The following is a 25,029-nucleotide window of genomic DNA, read 5'->3' as shown; positions in this document are numbered from 1 at the left end:
TCGACGAGAATTTACTGCCATCAGGACAGCAATGCTGAGGAGAATTTATCATCGTACATGGACGAGAATCATACTGTGTTGTGGAGCGATTGCATACACACGGACACTCTGGAATAAATAATAAACAATAGTCACACACTTCAAATTTGTCCTCCGCAACGATCCCGCATTAACACAATGCAACCCCCTATGAATGTTTTTTACACATGACAGGGGGTACTGGGACATTTTGGTCAATCTGTAGTATGCTCTGTTAACATCTTGCAGCCTCCGTTAATCAACAGCGCCGAGAAAGCCTGAAAGAGCACAATTAGTAAATAATTTATTATTTACAGAGGCGCAAAAACGGGGGAAAATGCACCATACCTGACTTAACGTCATCTCTCAGCTACCTGTGAATCAAATAAACGATTAATATTCAAATTTCAGTTCTTAATAATTAATAAGGTTTTGATATCAATTTTCAGCTTTTATCACGTGTTGGTACGTGCGGTTGCATTACAAGAACGATGTCGCCACTGCTTGAGGTTGTGTCATCACAATATGACTGGTAGTCCGCCTACAGCAAGGCAAAGTAACCACACATATAGACAAAGAGGCATAAAACACAATTTATAATATTTGGAGCCGAAATCGTTTGCCGTGAAATACTTGTATTTCATGACCAGTTTTGATAGTAACTAGTTGTCATCCTCAGATTCCCAGATATCTCAAAAGTATAGCTACACATCAGTCTCGTCGACATACTGAAAACGTGTTCCAATTACAGTAATACAACTCAACACTGGTTTGTCAAATATATAAAACTTGCAAAATAAGATTTCCATAACACCAATAAGGTGTACAGGAGCAAGAACGGGTACATCAATAATGACGCATCGACGACAGTTCAAGAACATATGTAAATTATGTAAAACAAAAATTTCTAGAGTAATGGAAAATCAGTAAAAAAATACTGTAAGTTTAACAAAGTCACGATATACCTTAGGTGCTAGACAACAAGCATTAAATAATATCCAAAATATATATCAATGTAAAACTAAAAAATTTGACAGAAAGCCTGAGTTTTTGTTTTGACGGTATTTCCATAAATTCCTTATGCAGTTGTTTTCGGATTGTGATTTTAAAAAGATCATGGTGAATAATTTTTCTCATCGTCGTACAACTATTATATTCCAAGAGAGTTAAAGCGATGTCGAGTGGTTGCTTCGTGCATCTACCCCCACAAACGTGCTTTTGTTTTCGCTTTAATGGAACACCTCAGTGTTGCCACAGTGCTACATGACTTGCGTTTGAAAGTAGTACCGACGGCAAACTTGCGAACTTCACAGTGCTGCCAAGAGTATTGGATCGATTCTCTGGTATTCAGTTTAATTCTGCACTTCCAGTCACCACTCGATATCCAATTACCTTCATGTGCCTGAACTACGTCACTGTCGGTAGACATAAATGCGGGGTAAAACTTTAGTAGACGTCTGAAACCAGTTACAAGATATATGCAGGGTGCTGCGACAAACTTAGAGGCGTGATAGATCCCATCATGGCGAACAACTTTTGCTGGGGACAAAATATTCGCTGACACTTTCTGGCGACGCTAGATGTGCTTCAGTATTCTCCGACCCTGGGACGACGAGATTTCACTGGACTAGCAGAGTCTACTAACCAGGTATATTGCATACTAACTGCCCCTGTACATTGATAGAGTGATATTCAACAAGAAAACCTTTAATGAATATCTCTAGCTGGAGAAAGACATTTTAGAAGCACGGTTCACCACGTTGTACGCTTAGCAGGTGACTGACATCTAGGCAGCACACATTGCATACGAACGCCGCAGAGTAACTACGCCTTGACGCATCTCAGGGGCGTACTGAACTGTTAAAGAGGCCTAACATCGCCTATAAAAAGTTGCTCCCAGTAAGCCGTATGTCACCGTTTGACATTTGTCGCAAATACTTTTAAAGACCTTGTATATACACTCCTGGAAATGGAAAAAAGAACACATTGACACCGGTGTGTCAGACCCACCATACTTGCTCCGGACACTGCGAGAGGGCTGTACAAGCAATGATCACACGCACGGCACAGCGGACACACCAGGAACCGCGGTGTTGGCCGTCGAATGGCGCTAGCTGCGCAACGTTTGTGCACCGCTGCCGTCAGTGTCAGCCAGTTTGCCGTGGCATACGAAGCTCCATCGCAGTCTTTAACACTGGTAGCATGCCGCGACAGCGTGGACGTGAACCGTATGTGCAGTTGACGGACTTTGAGCGAGGGCGTATAGTGGGCAAGCGGGAGGCCGGGTGGACGTACAGCCGAATTGCTCAACACGTGGGGTGTGAGGTCTCCACAGTACATCGATGTTGTCGCCAGTGGTCGGCGGAAGGTGCACGTGCCCGTCGACCTGGGACCGGACCGCAGCGACGCACGGATGCACGCCAAGACCGTAGGATCCTACGCAGTGCCGTAGGGGACCGCACCGCCACTTCCCAGCAAATTAGGGACACTGTTGCTCCTGGGGTATCGGCGAGGACCATTCGCAACCGTCTCCATGAAGCTGGGCTACGGTCCCGCACACCGTTAGGCCGTCTTCCGCTCACGCCCCAACATCGTGCAGCCCGCCTCTAGTGGTGTCGCGACAGGCGTGAATGGAGGGACGAATGGAGATGTGTCGTCTTCAGCGATGAGAGTCGCTTCTGCCTTGGTGCCAATGATGGTCGTATGCGTGTTTGGCGCCGTGCAGGTGAGCGCCACAATCAGGACTGCATACGACCGAGGCACACAGGGCCAACACCCGGCATCATGGTGTGGGGAGCATCTCCTACACTGGCCGTACACCACTGGTGATCGTCGAGGGGACACTGAATAGTGCACGGTACATCCAAACCGTCATCGAACCCATCGTTCTACCATTCCTAGACCGGCAAGGGAACTTGCTGTTCCAACAGGACAATGCACGTCCGCATGTATCCCGTGCCACCCAACGTGCTCTAGAAGGTGTAAGTCAACTACCCTGGCCAGCAAGATCTCCAGATCTGTCCCCCATTGAGCATGTTTGGGACTGGATGAAGCGTCGTCTCACGCGGTCTGCACGTCCAGCACGAACGCTGGTCCAACTGAGGCGCCAGGTGGAAATGGCATGGCAAGCCGTTCCACAGGACTACATCCAGCATCTCTACGATCGTCTCCATGGGAGAATAGCAGCCTGCATTGCTGCGAAATGTGGATATACACTGTACTAGTGCCGACATTGTGCATGCTCTGTTGCCTGTGTCTATGTGCCTGTGGTTCTGTCAGTGTGATCATGTGATGTATCTGACCCCAGGAATGTGTCAATAAAGTTTCCCCTTCCTGGGACAATGAATTCATGGTGTTCTTATTTCAATTTCCAGGAGTGTATTTATTGACGAACAGGAGAACTGTCCATCACAGAAAATGTTCTAAACTGGATATCGATACACCAATCGACTGTGTCATACGTGTGCACATGTGCCCCTCCCAAATGCTTGATCAGGTGCTTCGCTGTCATTAAATTTGGGTGAATGTGAGGAGCAGACGTGTTTAGTGACAGGTTGAATGCACGACAGAATGGTTCAAATGGCTCTGAGCACTATGGGACCTAACTTCTGAGGTCATCAGTCCCCTAGAACTTAGAACTACTTAAACCTAACCAACCTTAGGACATCACACACATCCATGCCCGAGGCAGGATTCCAACCTGCGACCGTAGCGGTCGCGCGGTTCCAGACTGTAGCGCCTAGAACCGCTCGGCATCACAGAATGGTGCTGACGATAAAACTGCGTTTGTTGATTGTCGAGTGTTATACGAAGCACATTTTGTGGGAAACATTAAGCGTTTGCGTAAGAGTTTAGGCCTGAAAGTGTTTTATCAAAACCTTTAGCAAAGTCTGCAAAAAATAGGCAAAATGGCGCTAATCGGGCTGTGTAGCAAATAAACAACGGATCTATCCGAAAGATAGTTCGAACACCAGATAAAATTGTTCAAGTAAAAGAATGCATGGAACATAGTCTGACGAAATCTCAGCGTTGTTTGCCTGTGCAAGTGTGAATTAAGAGATGCTCGTCTCTAAACATTATCGGAAAGGATCTGCGTCTGTAACCTTACAAATTTACTGTCATGAATGAGTTGAAGCGTCCAAGCGAACTTTTGCATGTTGAATTTCGCCGATGGTTTCTCAGTGAAATAATATCGGGAGTTTTCTTCTGAATCTTCAGTTTGACATTTCTTCAGATGAGGCCTGGTTCAGCTTGTTAGGTTTTGTGAACTAACAGACCACGTGCCATTATGCTTCAGAAAATCCAAGTCAGTACCTTGAATAGCCATTGCATAATCTCAAGATTGGTGTTTGGTGTGCAATGCATCATAACGCGATTCTTGACCAAACTGTTAATGCTAACGGTAGTTTCAGAAATTGTTTAATCTGTATATGCATCAACTTGCAGAACATGAACGATTGTGTTGTCATTTTTTAGCAAGATGGAGCCTGAGCGCACACCACCCTGATAACTTTTTCACAAGTGCAATGCAATGCAATCTCCTGGCCACCCACATCGCCTGATTCCTAGCCTTGTCATTTTTCCCTGTCGGGAAAGTTAAAGGGTAAGCTGTACTACAATACAGTGCCTTCGAAAGTGGCCAGAAGTGACAGACAATAAGTTGCGGGTGGTGAAACCAACTATTATACTGAAAGGTCTACAGCAGATCGTTGGAAACGATACTGCTGCTATCCCTCAGGGAGAGCTGGTACGGATCTCCCACAGTTTGATAAACGGAGCACATCGCTGCACCGACGTCAACGGTGGTTATTTCTATCATGTTATGTGATGATGATTAACAAGCGTTAATCCCACGTCAAAGTTATTCTTAATATTTTCCCGGTCAGTTTTATTTCGGCACCCTACGTTGAACAACATGAGATAGGCAATGTACATCTACTACCACAAATCATAAAACTTGCCATAGCGTGTGCTGAAAATAATATTTTAAGAAAAGTATGCCAAATATAGGATAGCAGCTGCCAACGAGATGGTGCGACCTGTAACAGAATTGCGTTCGGCGTATGTCATCGTGACGCTACATGACTCTGTAAGACAATATATACCGTGTGCAAATACGTTTAGTCTGTGTGCGTAGATCCCAACTTAACCTCCATGTTGGAAAAAGTGACGTGTTCTACAAGAAGCACCAACCGTGTGGGGCAATGAAAACAGAAAAAAATTAATCAGTGTTCTTAAATTCAAACCTAGAAAAGGCTACAACTTCTAAAAACGGTCCTTACGGCTTACACAACGTAATTACGTCTCAAATCCGCATCACATGACATTGTTATCTATACTTATAATAAAGCTGTAAATATGTCGCATCTGTCTGTTTGTCTGTTTGAAGATTCTGATCTCCAAAACTATTAGAATAACTGTTATGGGGTTCTCACAGACAACTTCAGCGTAGTTTGGGGCAGCGTATGGCTCTTGTTTCATCAAAATCGCATAATGAAACAAAAAGATGTAGTGATTTACATTTTTACCTAAGACCGTTGTGTTCGCCTTTGTAGCTGAGCACGCTAATCTCCAAATTTGCTAGACAAATTTCATGGGGTTTCACACGTAAGTGGAACGAAGCTTGGGTGAACGTGCATGCTTTATTTCATCAAAATCGAATCACGGAAGAAAAAGATAGGGTAATTTAAAATCTGAGGAGTTTGCACTACTTAGTAGGTCGGATCTTTACCTTAGAGAAGGCGTAGTACACCTAAGATTAGATAAATGGCGCAGTTCATTTTTCACTTCAGTAACAGAAGCATTTTCTGAAGTTTATGTCAGTGACAAAAACAGGCGCCACTATCCTATCTTTACGAACACAAACTAACATTGAATTTACTTGGGTAGATTTTACGGATTTACTAATTTCGCTTTCTGTATTAAAAACATAACGAAGTTGCTTTGCTTTTTCGATAGGTTTCATTTATATTTGTCTCCTTGGTTAGGAAAAACGAATTTATTAGCGAGGTATTCTTGGAAATTTCTGTAAGTCCATGTTTGTTCAATTTGTTTGCGGGATTCAGCTGTTCAATATCAAATGTCAAATCAAAGCACATTCGCCCGTCCAAATTGCAAATTTTATTTCGTTTTTGGTACCAGTCTCAATGCTACATTATGCCATCTTCAGGCCACGGGGTAAAGACAACAATGATAACAGTGTAAAATACTTAACAAAAGTGCTGCTTTCTTCCTTTTCGTTCGTGAATTTCTTCCTATGTTGCATTCTATTGAAAACCTCAAAGACTTTCATTAAAAAATCATTATCATCTTGAAATAATAACAATGCATTGTCAACATATCGATGTCATCTTCCTTCGTTGGAAGAATGAAGAGTACGATTAACGAATGTCCATGTTTAGTCAAGTGCATTCGTATTCTAATTTCATGTAAATATGGATGCAGTAGCTATTGCACATGAAGTATCACATTTCCCCCTTGCAACAGACATTTGTAATGACTATACATATGAATTTCAGGCCTTCTTTCAGAGTGTGTTTTTCCTTCTTTTTCTCGTTTTTCTTTTTTTGTGGGTTTGCACTGCATGGTATTTATCTCTTCCCTACACACATTATTCTGTAGTTAATTACTTATAAGTGAGTTCCTGTCAATACAAGACCATAGCGCTTTTCGTTTGAACTATCTAAAGTAATTAACGTTAATGCATTTGCTGCTTTCATTAACCTCTCGTATTTGACCTGTACTGACCCTGTTGCGCCACGAGTTATTAAATAATATCGCCTTCCTTCTACTATGCACCAACCGTGACTGGTAATGGCATGTCCCCAGTCGAAACTGCTTCTTTAAGATAGCTGTTGTTTGCTATACATTCCTTTTCACCATAACTAGATATCATGGGAATTATTGGATCTAGCCCTCTTTCACTAGATTCCACTGTATTACGCCACAGCTGATCTATGAGTTGCTGACACATTTTTATTGTCGTGTCTGGATAGGTGCGCTGAAACTACTTGGTTTTTTATGATATTCTTATTTCCTTATCTTTCTCACCAACTGTTTGTGTTGAGTCAATAACAATATTAGTTTCTGAGTGACAAAACGCCTTTGCTTTTCGGCTTCCTATACTCAGTTGTTTGTCTTTTGTTTTTTGCTTTGAACAGTCACGTTTGTATGATGCCCAGCTTCGGCTTGAGCTGCAGTGACTCTCCTTTTAAAAAAGGTTACATACATTGATATCTTTTTGGTTTTATTGGTCTCGTAGATTTTATATTTGCATGACTTGAACAGTTTATGTATGTCTATAGGTATACTGTGGCACATGTAACAGGGAGATCTACGTTCTCATATGAAACTCAGATCGTTAGGCTTGCTACCCTTTCAGCATTTCCAATACATTACGTCCGTTTCAGTACGTCGTTTGACGTGGTATAATGGAAGTACTCTTACTGACACTGTAATCCCCACAAGTCGGCTGCGTTGCTTCGCCAACTCAGTTTTATACTGTAACGTTAAATGTAACATCACGTTTCATGTCGTGTCCTCCCCTTCCTCTTTAACAGAATTTAATTTTTCGTCACTCGGCTTGTTGATTTAGCATTTTTTATCTAGAGAACCCTGCGATGCCTTTATAATTTTACATGCTGATGGCATGAGTCTTATAACTAGTTTAACCTATTCACGTTGCAAAGTTTTATTTATTATTAGTGGTTTATAACAGGGGGATTCTTTTTCTCTAATGTGGATGCACTTTGTTTTCTGATCCTTCCTTTTTGATTCACGTCAGTTGGTTAAACATTTTCACATATGTTGTTTCGATACTGAGACCACTGTTGGTGGCTTGTGCAACCTGCTTCTTTCTTTTAAGATTGATATGCATAAAGTACAGGGACTTAGATTTCCAAGTATGGTTGCAGACTAATGTACTACATTTTGGAGGTTTTACATTTCTGATCGTTTAATTTATTGATAATTGCAATTGGGTTCTCCTTTACATTCATGTCTGCCTGTATATTAGAATACATTAACGCAGTTTTCCCGATTATGACTTAGTGTTGGTATTTGCAGCGCTTTCATGCGTACCATATACATGAGACACCACTTTACCAACCTTACATAATTGTATATTGTGACTGTCGCAGTTCTCGGTAACAATTTCGTAGATTAGGAGTGTAACTATACATGATACTGATTTATTGATCTTCAATATATACACGGATATTTCCTCATATTGCTTACTTGATTATTAAAATCGTTTTCTCTATGCTCCACTATAACTGCGGTTACTATACATAATATGGCTTAGATATTTTATGTCTATTAGTACCTTTCTAATTTTTCATAAATTCTGTATGACGCAAATTAAAGTTGCCTTGACCTACTTAGTTGCTTACTTTCATTCTTCGACGTGTAACCACGACGGTTGCTACCTCACATTTGTTGGCATGACGGCGTTGAACTTTTGTGTTCTCCTCTCCTTACATTGTTTTGATGGTGTAAGGCACGTATTTGTTTCCATACGTCTACACTTACTTGACATGGTTGTGTTGTTGAGATAGCACACCTCTACCTGTTATGCCTTGTTAATACACGGCATAATATTCTAGTTCATTCCTTGACATCCCTATACTCATTTAACCACTTACCCATGAAGGCACGATCTAACATATTACACATGTTGTAGTATACCCTGACACACGTTTTTGGTTTAGGGTCGATTGGTTGACTTACTTGGTTAACATATGATCCATTCATTACCATCTTTACTGCCTAGACTGTCCCCTTGGATTCTTTTCTATTACATGACATACAGATTGTTCAACTTAACTATTGATTCTAAGCAAAGTAGTCACACGGCCGTAATATACTATTCCCTTTATGTTTTTGCATCTACTGGGCACTTTCGTTCGTCCTTCTTCACTGATATTACCTGTTGACGTGTTGCTTATTTTTGGCAAATTACGACAGAATTACATACGTCTGGTCATGTAACATATATATGGATTCTTGCATCATAGCTTTTGTCCTCATAAGCATCTTAATATCCCCCTCACCATAATCCTGAATTTACTACACGTCAAGTGGATTTGTTCTTTATTGTAGGTCAATTTCACTGTTTTTTTTCTGGTCGTAGGTCACACTTTCATTTGCCTTTCCCTGCATATGGGCTACGTGTCATGTAGGGGAACACGTCTTTGGTTATTCTGATTGAAATGAATTGATGTAGTGTATATGTATTGTAGTTATCTTCTTCAGACTTACTTCATATTTTATAGGCTGCCTACCAGCAGACTTCTTTCGTGATGTTGTTGATCCTGCTTAGTGGGATTTCATTACGGTATATTACATTAGCTCCACAATTTGGTTAATTAAAAATATCCTTTTTTAATACGTGGCTCCTTTTGGATCTGTTATTGACAGATTACATTGATGTAACTGTATATTCTTGTTTCATTATTATTATTAGCATGCGGAACATGGTGATACAGGCAGTTAACATCGAGCTGACCTCCAGTAAGTGGTTTTATATTTTACTAGCATATGACAAAATGTAAATAAATATTTTTCTTCATATTGAATTCATCAGTGCACGATTGTGAGTGTTTTGCTCGAGATGATTGACGGTGATAGACATTAGCATACACCGTGATTATCTGTGCATTAGATGTAATTTTTACCTCTGATTAGTGGGTTCTCTTTTACTGTTATATGGCGTACATATTTTGCTACCTAGTTTATGTGTATACAGTGTAGAACTTATATCTCATTTTATTCGTTAATTTAACTTTGATATAACTCGCTGTACAGTTTGGTATTGTTAAATGTTTAGTACATATTACCACTGTCTATAATTAGATTTCTAAAAAAAATTACGCTTGTACTTTACACTTATCACTGATGTCTTTACACAGGGGCCTGAAGTTGTTGTTATGTAACGATGTAACGCTGAATCTAGTAGTACAAATAAAAATAAAACTGAAGACGCATTGAATTGCTTGATTTGACATTTCTACATCTACATTTACATCGTGGCGGGGAGTACCTCGTACCACAACTAGCATCTTCTCTCCCTGTTCCACTCCCAAACAGAGCGATGGAAAAATGACTGCCTATATGCCTCTGTACGAGCCCTAATCTATCTTATCTTATCTTTGTGGTCTTTCTCCGAAATGTAAGTTGGCGGCAGTAAAATTGTACTGCAGTCAGCCTCAAATGCTGGTTCTCTAAATTTCCTCAGTAGCGATTCACGAAAAGAACGCCTCCTTTCCTCCACAGACTCCCACCCGAGTTCCTGAAGCATTTCCGTAACACTCGTGTGATGATCAAACCTACCCGTAACAAATCTAGCAGCCCGCCTCTGAACTGCTTCTGTGTCCTCCCTCAATCCGACCTGATAGGGATCCCAAACACTCGAGCAGTACTCAAGAATAGGTCGTATTAGTGTTTTATAAGCGGTCTCCTTTACAAATGAACCACATCTTCCCAAAATTCTACCAATGAACCGAAGACGACTATCCGCCTTCCCCACAACTGCCATTACATGCTTGTCCCACTTCATATCGCTCTGCAATGTTACACCCAAATATTTAATCGACGTGACTGTGTCAAGCTCTACACTACTAATGGAGTATTCGAACATTACGGGATTCTCTTTCCTACTCATCTGCATTAATTTACATTTATCTATATTTAGAGTTAGCTGCCATTCTTTACACCAATCACAAATCCTGTCCAAGTCATCTTGTATCCTCCTACAGTCACTCAACGACGACACCTTCGCGTACACCACAGCATCATCAGCAAACAGCCGCACATTGCTATCCACCATATCCAAAAGGTTATTTATGTAGATAGAAAACAACAGCGGACCTACCACACTTCCCACGGGCACTCCAGATGATACCCTCACCTCTGATGAACACTCACCATCGAGGACAACGTACTGGGTTCTATTACTTAAGAAGTCTTCGAGTCACTCAAATATTTGGGAACCAATCCCGTATGCTCATACCTTAGTTAGGAGTCTGCAGTGGGGCACCGAGTCAAGCGCTTTCCGGAAGTCAAGGAATATGGCATCCGTCTGATACCCTTCATCCATGGTTCGCAAGATATCATGTGAAAAAAGGGCGAGTTGCGTTTCGCAAGAGCGATGCTTTCTAAAGCCGTGCTGATGCAACGACAGCAACTTCTCTGTCTCAAGGAAATTCATTATATTCGAACTGAGAATATGTTCGAGAGTCCTGCAACAAACCGATGTTAAGGATATTGATCTGTAATTTTGAGGATCCGTCCTTCTACCCTTCTTACATACAGGCGTCACCTGCGCTTTTTTCCAGTCGCTCGGGACTTTACGTTGGGCAAGAGATTCGCGATAAGTGCAAGCTAAGTAAGGAGCCAATGTAGTAGAGTACTCTCTGTAAAGCCGAATGGGAATCCCATCAGGTCCTGGCAATTTATTTATTTTCAACCCATTCAGCTGCTTCACAACCCCAGGGATGTCTATCACTAAGTCCTCCATTGTTGTCGTTGTGGTCTTCGGTCCTGAGACTGGTTTGATGCAGGTCTCCATGCTACTCTATCCTGTGCAAGCTTCTTCATCTCCTAGTACCTACTGCAGCCATATCCTTCTGAATCTGCTTAGTGTATTCATCTCTTGGTCTCCCTCTACGATTTTTACCCTCCACGCTGCCCTCCAATACTAAACTGGTGATCCCTCGATGTCTCAGAACATTTCCTACCAACCGATCCCTTCTTCTCGTCAAGTTGTGCCACAAACTCCTCTTCACCCCAATTCTATTCAATACCTCCTCGTTAGTTATGTGATCTACCCACCTGATCTTCAACACTCTTCTGTAGCACCACATTTCGAAAGCTTCTATTCTCTTCTTGTCTAAACTATTTATCGTCCACGTTTCACTTCCATACATTGCTACACTCCATACAAATACTTTCAGAAACGAGTTCCTGACATTTAAATCTATACTCGATGTTAACAAATTTTTATTCTTTAGAAACAGCGTATGTTCCCCGTACGGGAATCTATACATTTTTTTAAAAATCTTGCAAGGGTTCCGGTTCTGCAAGTTCAGGACCGGAACCGTAAAAAGCGACGGTATTCAAAGGCCCTTCGTTAACTTTCGTTGCGAAGGACAGGGTTGTAGCTCGCTACAAAATAATATCGCCAATAATTTTATTTAGCTCATATATGTTCTGTAAGAGGTGCTACATCTGCGACGATCTGAAAGCAGTTCGTAGAATGTCCGGAAGAGCCTCTCCCATAACTCTTGTTTGTCGTTACCTGCTTTGTTTCCGACCAGACTAATACGGAATAGTCGCAGTGCGGCGGCAGTTTGCTGGGCGCGCGGACTCGGTTAGCAGCAGCTCTTGCAACCGCGCTCCCGGTCAGCTCGTACGCAACCAGCGTGGCGTAGTCGCGCTGGCAAGAGGCGCAGAGGTCGGCGCCAGCGGGCCGGCCCGCTTCAGATCCGCCGCTGTGACAGCGCAGACCTGCTGCCAATCTGCAGTCCGCTCGTCCGATGTCCGTGAGCTGCCACTGACGTGTTCCGACTGACGACTTGCGCCTGTCTCGTACGCAACAGGAAAGTCGTGGGAAATTTCTATGTAAGTTGCATACGGTAGTGCCACCAAGATGTATTGTGCATTCACGTTAATTACCCAGAGTTGCATATCTCTGTGGCGGCATTTACAGACGCGTCTATTTGGCTGCTGACTTGTTTTCTCTGTCTCCAAAAGACTGGTTTATCAATCGAACTCAATGTAAGTGATGCAGACTTGCATGCAACCTAGGGGCCACTGGAGCAGCTGCATCCGTGCTAAAAAATTCCTCACGTGCTCCGGCTCTCTCCATCAACATGTTACATCGTCGCTATTAAGTACAGGGTCTAATAGGTTGTGTGAACGAAAGTGGCCAGAAGTGACAGACAGTAAGTCACGTTTGGTAAAACCAACTTTTCGGCCGTTGCATACTTTCTCCCATACATTTAGGCGACGAGAAGTATTCTCATTCGTCTTTGATGACGCACATGTCGATGATGCATGACTTCCGACTCCGGTGGGAGGACTCTCCACTGTGCGTTGCTTGTGGGGTACAGATTACAGAAGGCCACATTTTAAACGGATGAACGTACAAGAGGTCAGAGGTTAGGCTGCCAACTGGTATGTAACGCATTTTAGCTGAGAATGAAAAGAATGTTCAAATGGTTCAAATGGCTATGAGCACTAAGGGACTTAACATCTGAGGTCATCAGTCCCCTTGAACATAGAACTACTTAAACCTAACTAACCTAAAGATATCGCACACATCCATACCCGAGCCAGGATTCGAGCCTGCGACCCTAGCGGTCGCGTGGTTCCAGACTGAAGCACCTAGAACCACTCGGCCACACCGGCCGACGAAAAGAATGTGCTACGACTCTTAGGATTTTGTGAGATGTCCGTTTCGTGCCCTGAAACACTAGGGAGAAGGTTTTGTTTGGTATTATGTTTCACGCACTTTCAGTCTTTAACACTTCTAGCCACAATGGTCAAGGGCTATTTCACCAAGGACATTAATAATCTAGCTTTTGAGCGCCCTACATCTACACCACACACAAACACACACACACACACACACACACACACACACACACACATATATATATATATATATATATATATAGCCTTGTCATGATTACAATTTATGTGTTGAGATTCTTAAGCCATAATTGCAGTAAGCTTAAATACATCTTCGCGAGTTTTTATATTTAACTGAGACGTTGATAAGTGAGGAAAGACCCGAACCAGGTTAAAGTATAGGGAATATAAAATGATAGCATTCGAGATTTTTGCTAACTGCCACATGAAATTAAAAGACGCACTCAGCAATAGAATAAAAAGAAACAATATTTCATTCATCAAAGATAAGAAAAACATTTGTTTAAAAATACAGTAGACGACATCAAACACAACAGAAAATAAATTTGATATCTCTGACACAAGTAAATCTGGCAGTTATACATTAAAGTGAAGTCAAAAAAATGGTTAAAATGGTCCTGAGCACTATGGGACTTAACATCTGAGGTCATCAGTCCCCTATAGCTTAGAACTACTTAAACCTACCTAACCTAAGGACATCACACACATACATGCCCGAGGCAGGATTGGAACCTGCGACCGTAGCGGTCAAGCGGTTCCAGGCTGAAGCGCCTAGAACCGCTCGGCCACCAACGGCCGGCTAAATTGAAGTCACTAAGTACACTAGAACACGGTTGTGTCTACCAGCAAATGTGCGGACGCAAATGTCAACTGTTACACCAGCCTCGACCAGTCGCTTCCATAGTAATATACCAGTAATTATATACCTGTGTGACACGTTGATTAAAATTTTATCAGATGTGGGCTTTTTTCTTAGTGTTTAAAACTCAGAAAACAGCCATTGCGTAGATGAAGAACGGAGGAAGCACGTAATAGCTATTGGTGTGACTAACGTTACTGGAACTTCTCACTTGAAAATCGCAACCCAGAGGGCGTGCAACTGCAGTTTACTGCCTTCCTTTACACTTCGAGAACGATCGAATCATTGGCCTTCGCGACACAGAAGCACCGCACCGACAGATCGCACAGATATTTGGCTGTAAGGCGACGACTGCAGGTAAGTGGCGGGACTAGAAACAATGAGGCAAGAACAGTAGTCACGGATACTCCCAGAAGGGCAAATTACAGGAATGTCGTAGGATTGTTCGACGGCTGACAAGCATCTGATATCTAGGCGGAAGTTACAGAGAAAATATCAACATGACACATCTCAAACTGATTACTGGATGCTGTGCTGAGATTTCGAGTTGGCAGAGTTGTTTATCGCTGACCCCATACCACAGACAACATGGTGTGGAGCCAAAATGAACTGGGACGCTAAATGGCATTCTGTGTGGGGTCGGCGATGAGTATCGTTTCTGTTCAAGGTGGGCAGATCGACACCAAAGTGTCATCAGACTATATGGCGGGTCCAGTAGGGAGACACCATCTACAAGTTAAATGCACCAAAATGAAGGAACAAACAGAGAACAAATTCTGTAGTGTCTGTAGTAGATTAGTAGCTATGTAATTGGTATTAGTAGGAGTAGTTACAATTTTTTAATTAACTATCAGAAATAAATAATTTATTACTGTCCAAGGAAACGTGATTTCTATGGCTTGTTTTAACTATTCAGATAACAGGTTGTAATTAGAAAGAACAAATGAATAAATAAATCTGGTAAACGGTCACAGGCCGTTTATATAGTTTTCCTGTTTGTGTTCCCGTTCGCAAACTATGAGGGAACACCTGTTTTGAAATTTTTATCTCTTCTCCTTTCTTGACACGGAATTTTTGGTTCCATGACAACATTGGGATGGGGATGACTTCTGATATTTTATTTTTTACTCCAGATAATGGAACTGTAACTGTTCCGAAACTGGTCGTGTACACAATAAAAGACTGTGGTTAAGCAACTGTCCTGCGGTTTTCTTCATTTTTCAGAATGGACTTGTGCACTTGCAGCTGCCCCATACGAGGATTTCTTTGGTCACAGGAGAATAGTAAACCATGTTGTCATTCCCTTCATGGCGCCATAGAAAATGACATTTGCCAGCTTACGTCTCTGCACAAGCGTGCCCACACCGTTGACCGACACTATCGGCGGGAGGTACTATACGTGCCGACATTGGCTCGACAAGCTTGACAACAAACCGCTCTAGGAAGAAATGAAAACTAGCCAAGCAGATCAATCTATGGTGAAGCAGAAGGTCCGAAACCGTGTAAACGTGCGTGGGGATAAACAACACACGGCAGGCATGGGCAGCTCACGACTTAGCACACGGAAATTGTACACGACACGAGGCACAATGGCGGGGGTTCGCTGTGTTTGAATGAAGTGTTAGAACCGCCCAGCCTGGCTTAGCCGCAGGTAAACACTACCATCTGTGGATCTGCCCATAGAACATATCGTGTGAGACCCCACTACAGTTGTCCACGATAGTCCACAGCGCTACCCAAGCCAGCTTATCTGACTCCACGGCAGTACCTGCTCTCGGGGATGCTAAGTCAGCGAGACAGGAACGGTGTTGATAGCTACGGGGTATCACAACAGGACTGATTTGTGATTGTAACCAGATGCTGAATGCTCACCAGTGAGCAGGAAGAAAGGTAAGACATGGTGTCACACCCGTCATGACAATCGGAGCATGGTATATACCAGAAGGATAATACAAGACTCATAATGTACAAGGGGCAGTCAAACGAAAACGAGACAGACGGGAAACAGTGAGAAAAGTGGTTATTATTTCAGTCAACATATCTGTCAAAACATTTATCCCACTGTGAGAGAATAGAGTCGATATAGAGCTGTCCTCATGTTGCCAAGGTTTTTCGAGTACGCTGGAAAGCGCTTCACATCCTCCATGGAGATCCAATCTTTCCCCAAGCGCTATCCATATTTTTTGAGCCCTGAAGAACTAAATTCGTAGCTTTCGATTTGCTTTGGACGAAGAAGTGCGTGTCTGGATACAAGTATTGTTCCGTAGGGCAAGCGAATACACACATAAAAAAAAGATTTGCATCACCTCGGTTCAGAGAGTTCCGGAACCTGTACAGAAAATTGGAATGGATATCAACATAAAAATCATTTCCGACATTTTTTTTGCTCATGAAAACCGCACATTGCATGGTGTACCACCATACAGCGAGACCTTCAAAGGTGGTGGACCAGATTGCTGTACACACCGGTACTTCTAATACCCAGTAATACGTCCTCTTGCATTGATGTATGCTTCTATTCGTCGAGGCATACTATCCAGAAGTTTATCAAGGCACTGTTGGTCCAGATCGTCCCACATCTCAAGGGCGATTCGGCGTAGATCCCTGAGAGTGGTTGATGGGTCACGTCACCCATAAACAGCCCTTTTCAATCTACCAGCCCTCTTCAGTCTTCCACAGGCATGTTCGTTAGGACTCATTTCTGGAGAACATGCCGGCCACTCTAGTCGAACGATGTCTTTATCCTGAAGGAAGTCATTCACAAGATGTGCACGGTTAGCTTCGTCAATATGCCGCCGATAAATATATCGGCGGCATATTGACGAAGCCAACCGTGCACTATGGGTCGGAGGATGGCATTCACGTACCATAGAGCCGTTACAGCCCCTTCCATGACCACCAGCGGCGTACGTCGGCTTCACGTAATACTACCCAAAAACAGCAGGGAAACTCCACCTTCCTGCACTTGCTGGACAGTGTGCCTAAGGCGTTCAGCCTGACTGGGTTGCCTCCAAACACGTCTCCGACGGTTGTCTGGTTGAAGGTATATGCGACACTCATCTATGAAGAGAACGTGATACCAATCCTGAGCGGTCCATTCGGGATGTTTTTGGGCCCGTCTGTACCGAGCTGTATGGTGTCGTGTTGCAAAGATAGACCTCACCAGGACGTCGGGAATGAAGTTGCGCGTTATGCAGCCTATTGCGCACAATTTGAGTCGTAACACGACGTCCTGTGGCTGCATGAAAAGCATTATTCAACATGGTGGCGTTGCTGTCAGGGTTCCTTCGAGCCATATTCCGTAGGTAGCGGTCATCCACTGCAGTAGTAGCTCTTGGGCGGTCTGTCATCAACAGTTCCTGCCTCTCTGTATCTCCTCCATGTCCGAATACCATCGCTTTGTTCACCCCGAGACGCCTGGACACTTCCCTTGTTGAGAGCACTTCCTGACTCAAAGCAACAATGCGGACGTGATCGAACCGCGGTATTGACCGTATAGGCATGGTTGAACTATAGACAACACGAGCCGTGTACCTCCTTCCTGGTGGAATGACTGAAAGTGATTGGCTGTCGGACCCCCTCCGTCTAATAGGTGCTGCTCATGCATGGTTGTTTACATCTTTGGGCGGGTTTAGAGACATCTGTGAACAGTCAAAGGGACTGTGTCTGTGATACAATATCCACAGTCAACGTCTATCTTCGGGATTTCTGGGAATCGGGGTGATGCAAAACTTTTTTTGATGTGTGTTTTTCCGTGAAAACATTGATCGTCTTGTCTCGCATTGGGATGAATGTATTAATTTTTGAAATAAAAAACAGTTTACTTAATTCTTTTCCATCTGCCTCGTTTTCATTTGACTGCTCTTCCCACACTAGAAGCGCATCTCGTGTGTAATAGCAAGCAGATTAGACTACAAACTGTGTTGTTTCACAGTGAGAGAATAATATATTTTCATATTTTTACTTATTTATTTACGACGTTCGAAGGCAGTTATTGATAGCAAAAATTTTGCAGCAGCCGTGGAGTCTTTCATTGTAGCCAAGAATAACAAGTGCCCACAGCTCTTTAAGGCATGCATTTTAGAACCCCTGTTGACGGGACTTTTGTTGTCCGTTGGTACATACTACCGCCTCTCAAAATATGGAATACTTTCTCTTAAGACGTATGTCTGTGGTTTACTACAAGGCGTATCCTATAAATTGTATAAGTCGAAGGTAATGTAAAAACCTTCAAAGGTTTGTTAGGAAAGGTAATGCAAAATGCTAAGCCAGTTAAATCAGGTATGGCAAGAGTGGCATAACAAAACTGTCTGAGTATTGAAGATTTCTGAGCGTGTGAGAAGCGTAGAATCAGAGAACTTCTCACGCTGCATTATAAGAAATCTACTGGAAATAAACAAATTATCTGGCAAAAGTCACGGCTATTGTTGTCTCATTTGAAGATGTGCCGTGTTCGACGCGCAAAAGTTTGTGCTACATGCTGTGTATGGCCCGAGTGTGGACAAGATGTCTGAGCACTCTGTTTTAGCCACATGTGTAGCGAACATGACAGCATGTCGCGATTCAAAGCACTTCATTGTTGGATGACAATAGGTGTACATTTTTGAGAGATTACGGGAACGTATCGTGAGTATCGCAGAGACGTTTCCACACGCTTAATCCACGGTAGAGGTCTGCCACAAGTCTTTGGCGAAATGACGTCACTTCGTCTACGCAGAACCGTACGGTGTCAGCCAGATCGCCGCCGATTTGAATGTGGTGTGGCAGGCACCCACTTTTACGAGATCTGTGCGGAGACGAATGCACCACTTAGACCTCAGCAGTCAACAGCTACATTATATACAGTGCTTTCCAATGAATTTTGAGCAGATTGGTCAACACGACAGACCGTCATGTAGGGAACCTTGGTTCGATTTCTAGGACTGCCAGGGATTCTTTTTCCCTTGGTGTGGGAACTGGACCGGGATGTACTCACCCTCGCGAGGTCAACTGAGTAACTACTTGATTGAGAGGTAGCAGCTCTAAGATAGAAACGTCGACCGCATGCCCTTCCCATACTGCATCCGATGATGAGACGTTGAGGACGACACGGCAGTCGGACGATTACCTTCAGTACACGACTGCGGAATTTCGGTTTTTTTCGTCTTTTATGCTACTTTTCCGTGAAGTAATGTTTGACTTAAGGGCGATCTTTGCCATACATACACCTCTCAGTCTAGTCACAATAATGTAACCAGCTGCAAAAGGCCTGAGTAACGACCTTTTGGAGGGCTGACGGCTTTGAGACGTTCAGGAAGAGAGTCAGTGAGAAACTGGAAGGTACCCACAGGGATGTGGAGCCATGGTGACGTCACTGCCTTGGGCAGCTGCACTAGGTTTCTCGGTTAAAGATCCATGGTGCAGAAAGCTTGATCGAGGTGGTCCCACAAATTCTCCATCGGGTTTAAGGCTGGGGCGTTTGGTAGCCTGAGGAGTACGGTAAACTCATCTTCGAATCATGCACGTACACTGCGAGCTGTGCGACACATTGCAGTGTACTATTGGTAGATGCTATCGTGCATGTAGAGGTAGAAGCGGCCACCAACAATAGATACATGCTTTTGTTGACCCATTGTGCCTTCCAGAAGGACGAGGTCACCCACGGAATGCCAGGAAAATTTTGTCCAGACCATAATGCTCTCTCCTCCAGCCTGGACCGTTTCAACAATTGTTACAGTGTGTCTACTGCTAGACGTTTCACGCCACACACGCCAACGGGCATCATCTACATTCATTCTCATAAATTAATGTTAATTGCAGAATATAGTGCGTGGCACTGCACAAAACTGGCACTAATACCATAGGTACATAGGGATCACACACGATACAGATCTGTTAGTCCGCGGTAATGGTGATACGTTGAGGAAACAGTCCCGAAACACATTTACTACTAAACGCCACTGTTTCCTGCATATGTACCCCGACATTAATAAGGGATATAATCACCATGTACTCGTACACAGACAGCACAACGGGTTGGCATACTGTGGATCAGGTGGTCGAGCAGCTGCTGGGGTATAGCCTCCCATTATTGCACCAGTGCCTGTCGGAGCTCATAAGTGTTGTAGGGGTTTGAAGACGTACAGCGATACGTCGACCGAGAGCATCCCAGTCGTGCTCGATGGGGTTTAGGTCTGGAGAACAGGTAGGCCACTTCATTCGCCCGATATCTTCTGTTTGAAGGTACTCGTCCACGATGGCAACTCGGTGAGGCCGTGCGTTATCGTCCATCAGGAGGAAGGTGGGATCCATCGCACCCCTGAAAAGGCGGACATAATGGTGCAAAATGACTTCCCGATACACCTGACCTGTTACAGTTCCTCTGTCAAAGACATGCAGAGGTATACGTGCACCAATCATAATCCCATTCCACACCGTCAAACCACTACTTCCATTCAGGTACCTTTCAAGGACATTAAGGGGTTGGTATCTGGTTCACGCCAGATGAAAAACCGGTGAGAATCACTGTTCAGGCTTTATCTGGACTCGTCCGTGAACATAACCTGGGACCACTGTTCCAATGACCATGTGCTGTGTTCCTCACAGCATGCTTTACGGGCTCTCCTGTGACCAGGGGTCAGTGGAATGCACCTTGCACGTCTCCGGGCGAAAAACCATGCCTGTCAGTCGTCTGTAGACTGTGTGTCTGGAGACAACTGTTCCAGTGGTTGCGGTAAGGTCCCGAGCAAGGCTACCTGCAGTACTCCGTGACCATCTGCGGGCACTGATGGTGCGACATCGGTCTTCTTGTGGTGGCACACCTAACTTCTCCAGAACCTGCAAGTTTCTACAGTTCCTATCGTTATATGTAATATACAACAGACACTGCTAAACTTAGAAAAAAATGTTTTTACGCACACAGCAGCACAGAACATTATTGAAGAAAACATTCACATTCCGGGTCTTCCAATGTAAACGTTTCTTTATTAGCTTTGGTTTTGACTAATCTTCCAATACAGGTTTAATTGCTACGGTTGCTGTCAAAGGAAGAGAATGTTTATGTGCAAATGCATCTACGCTCAGAAAATTCATCTTGCCTACGCTTATGCCAAGCACTACAGGGCGTGATCAGTTCAGAAACTTTATTCTTATTATGCACGTTTCCTCCTGTGTTTGCACACTTGTTTTCTACACATGGTGACGCAAATTAAGTTCTCACACATCTGTTACCAAAAAATTTGCGTTTTATTTACCCTTAGACGTTTCCTATATGTATGAAAAAACCATATATGCTATCACACTACAGAAACAGCGGGCTGGCGAATTATTTTCCAATTAGCTAATGCCAGGTCTTATCTGTCTATTCGTAATGCCAGCTAGTGAGATGTAGCAGTGCCTTCAAAACAAGGCAATTCGTAGCACAATATATGTTCAGTCCTGACAGGGTCTACACGTCAAATTTAAAATTATTGAAGGTCTTAAAACTGTCTGGTACTCCAAAATGCTTAAGACAGTGTATAGCACATAATTCAATAGTATACAGAAATTGTCATGTATCATCCAGTTTGATATATTTTTAACCACATTTTATATTTTTGTATCAACGTTGTTGCAATAGGTTTAAAAGCGAGCGTAGCTTTCTGCAGAGACCCAGAAAGCTGTGCAGGTGAAATAAACGTAAAATTTACATTATTAAAGAAAGGAAAAGTCGTCAGGTGATGGCTATGTGGCCAGTACGCTGCAGGCCTTGCCGGAGCTTTTCAGAGGTGGCATTTCGTGCATATAAACGCCCGCGGTCGACTCGGAAGCCAACAGGTGCGCGCAGGGGCAGAGAGCGGCTGCCCGCTGTACGTGAGGGCACTGCCGGAGCGCGGCCGCCATCCGTCACCGCGGCGGCGCTTTGCATGCCAACCAGGGCCCGCAGAGAGACACTCTCTGACGTCAGGCTTCCAAACAAGTGACCGGAAACACAACCGCATCCGCACCCCCTCCCCCAGTCTGAAACTTGCACATTTCAGTCTAAATCTGTCCTGTAATCCGTGTTGCACCGGTTGAAAATATACACTCCTGGAAACTGAAATAAGAACACCGTGAATTCATTGTCCCAGGAAGGGGAAACTTTATTGACACATTCCTGGGGTCAGATACATCACATGATCACACTGACAGAACCACAGGCACATAGACACAGGCAACAGAGCATGCACAATGTCGGCACTAGTACAGTGTATATCCACCTTTCGCAGCAATGCAGGCTGCTATTCTCCCATGGAGACGATCGTAGAGATGCTGGATTTAGTCCTGTGGAACGGCTTGCCATGCCATTTCCACCTGGCGCCTCAGTTGGACCAGCGTTCGTGCTGGACGTGCAGACCGCGTGAGACGACGCTTCATCCAGTCACAAACATGCTCAATGGGGGACAGATCCGGAGATCTTGCTGGCCAGGGTAGTTGACTTACACCTTCTAGAGCACGTTGGGTGGCACGGGATACATGCGGACGTGCATTGTCCTGTTGGAACAGCAAGTTCCCTTGCCGGTCTAGGAATGGTAGAACGATGGGTTCGATGACGGTTTGGATGTACCGTGCACTATTCAGTGTCCCCTCGACGATCACCAGTGGTGTACGGCCAGTGTAGGAGATCGCTCCCCACACCATGATGCCGGGTGTTTGCCCTGTGTGCCTCGGTCGTATGCAGTCCTGATTGTGGCGCTCACCTGCACGGCGCCAAACACGCATACGACCATCATTGGCACCAAGGCAGAAGCGACTCTCATCGCTGAAGACGACACGTCTCCATTCGTCCCTCCATTCACGCCTGTCGCGACACCACTGGAGGTGGGCTGCACGATGTTGGGGCGTGAGCGGAAGACGGCCTAACGGTGTGCGGGACCGTAGCCCAGCTTCATGGAGACGGTTGCGAATGGTCCTCGCCGATACCCCAGGAGCAACAGTGTACCTAATTTGCTGGGAAGTGGCGGTGCGGTCCCCTACGGCACTGCGTAGGATCCTACGGTCTTGGGGTGCATCCGTGCGTCGCTGCGGTCCGGTCCCAGGTCGACGGGCACGTGCACCTTCCGCCGACCACTGGCGACAACATCGATGTACTGTGGAGACCTCACGCCCCACGTGTTGAGCAATTCGGCCGTACGTCCACCCGGCTTCCCGCGTGCCCACTATACGCCCTCGCTCAAAGTCCGTCAACTACACATACGGTTCACGTCCACGCTGTCGCGGCATGCTACCAGTGTTAAAGACTGCGATGGAGCTCCGTATGCCACGGCAAACTGGCTGACACTGACGGCGGCGGTGCACAAATGCTGCGCAGCTAGCGCCATTCGACGGCCAACACCGCGGTTCCTGGTGTGTCCGCTGTGCCGTGCGTGTGATCATTGCTTGTACAGCCCTCTCGCAGTGTCCGGAGCAAGTATGGTGGGTCTGACACACCGGTGTCAATGTGTTCTTTCTTCCATTTCCAGGAGTGTATTTGCAACCCTAAGCAGTAGGTATGAATTTAGCCATGACTTAAAAATCTCAAGCGATGCGCCACACTGGCATTCAAACACGAACAATAGCATTTGTGGCAACAGGGAAGGTGAGACACGAAGCAAACCTTGATACACTACTGGCCATTAAAATTGCTACACCAAGAAGAAATGCATATGATAAACGGGTATTCATTGGACAAATATATTATACTAGAACTGACATGTGATTAAATTTTCACGCAATTTGAGTGCATAGATCCTGTGAAATCAGTACCCAGAACAACCACCTCTGGCCGTTATAACGGCCTTGATACGCCTTGGCATTGAGTCACACAGAGCTTGGATGGCGTGTACAGGTATAGCTGCCCATGCAGCTTCAACACGATACCACAGTTCATCAAGAGTAGTGACTGGCGTGTTGTGACGAGCCAGTTGCGCGGCCACCATTGACCATACGTTTTCAATTGGTGAGAGATCTGGAGAATCTGCTGGCCAGGGCAGCACTCGAACATTTTCTGTATCCAGAAAGGCCCGTACAAGACCTGCAACATGCGGTCGTGCATTATCCTGCTGAAATGTAGGCTTTCGCAGGGATCGAATGAAGGGTAGAGCCACCGGTCGTAACACATCTGAAATGTAACGTCCACTGTTCAAAGTGCCGTCAATGCGAACAAGAGGTGTAACCAATGGCACCCCTACCATCACGCCGCGTGATAAGCCAGTATGGCGTAGACGAATACACGCTTCCAATGTGCGTTCACCGCGATATCGCCAAACACATATACGACCATCTTGATGCTGTAAAGAGAACCTGGATTCATCCGAAAAAATGACGTTTTGCCATTCGTGCACCCAGGTTCGTCGTTAAGATAGACCATCGCAGGCGCTCCTGTCTGTGATGCAGCGTCAAGGGTAACTGCAGCCATGGTCTCCGAGCTGATAGTCCATGCTGCTGCAAACGTCATCGAACTGTTCGTGCAGATGGTTGTTGTCTTGCAATCGTCCCCATCTGTTGACTCAGGGATCGAGACGTGGCTGCACGATCCGTTACAGCCATGCGGATAAGATGCCAGTCATCTCGACTGCTAGTGATACGAGGCCGTTGGGATCCAGCAAGGAGTTTCGTATTACCCTCCTGAACCCACCGATTTCAAATTCTGCTAACAGTCATTGGATCTCGACCAACGCGAGCAGCAATGTCGCGATACGATAAACCGCAATCGCGATAGGCTACAATCCGACCTGTATCAAATT

Source organism: Schistocerca serialis, chromosome 2, assembly GCF_023864345.2.
Source record: "Schistocerca serialis cubense isolate TAMUIC-IGC-003099 chromosome 2, iqSchSeri2.2, whole genome shotgun sequence".
NCBI lineage: Eukaryota > Metazoa > Arthropoda > Insecta > Orthoptera > Acrididae > Schistocerca > Schistocerca serialis.
Note: the sequence above shows the minus strand (reverse complement) of the source record.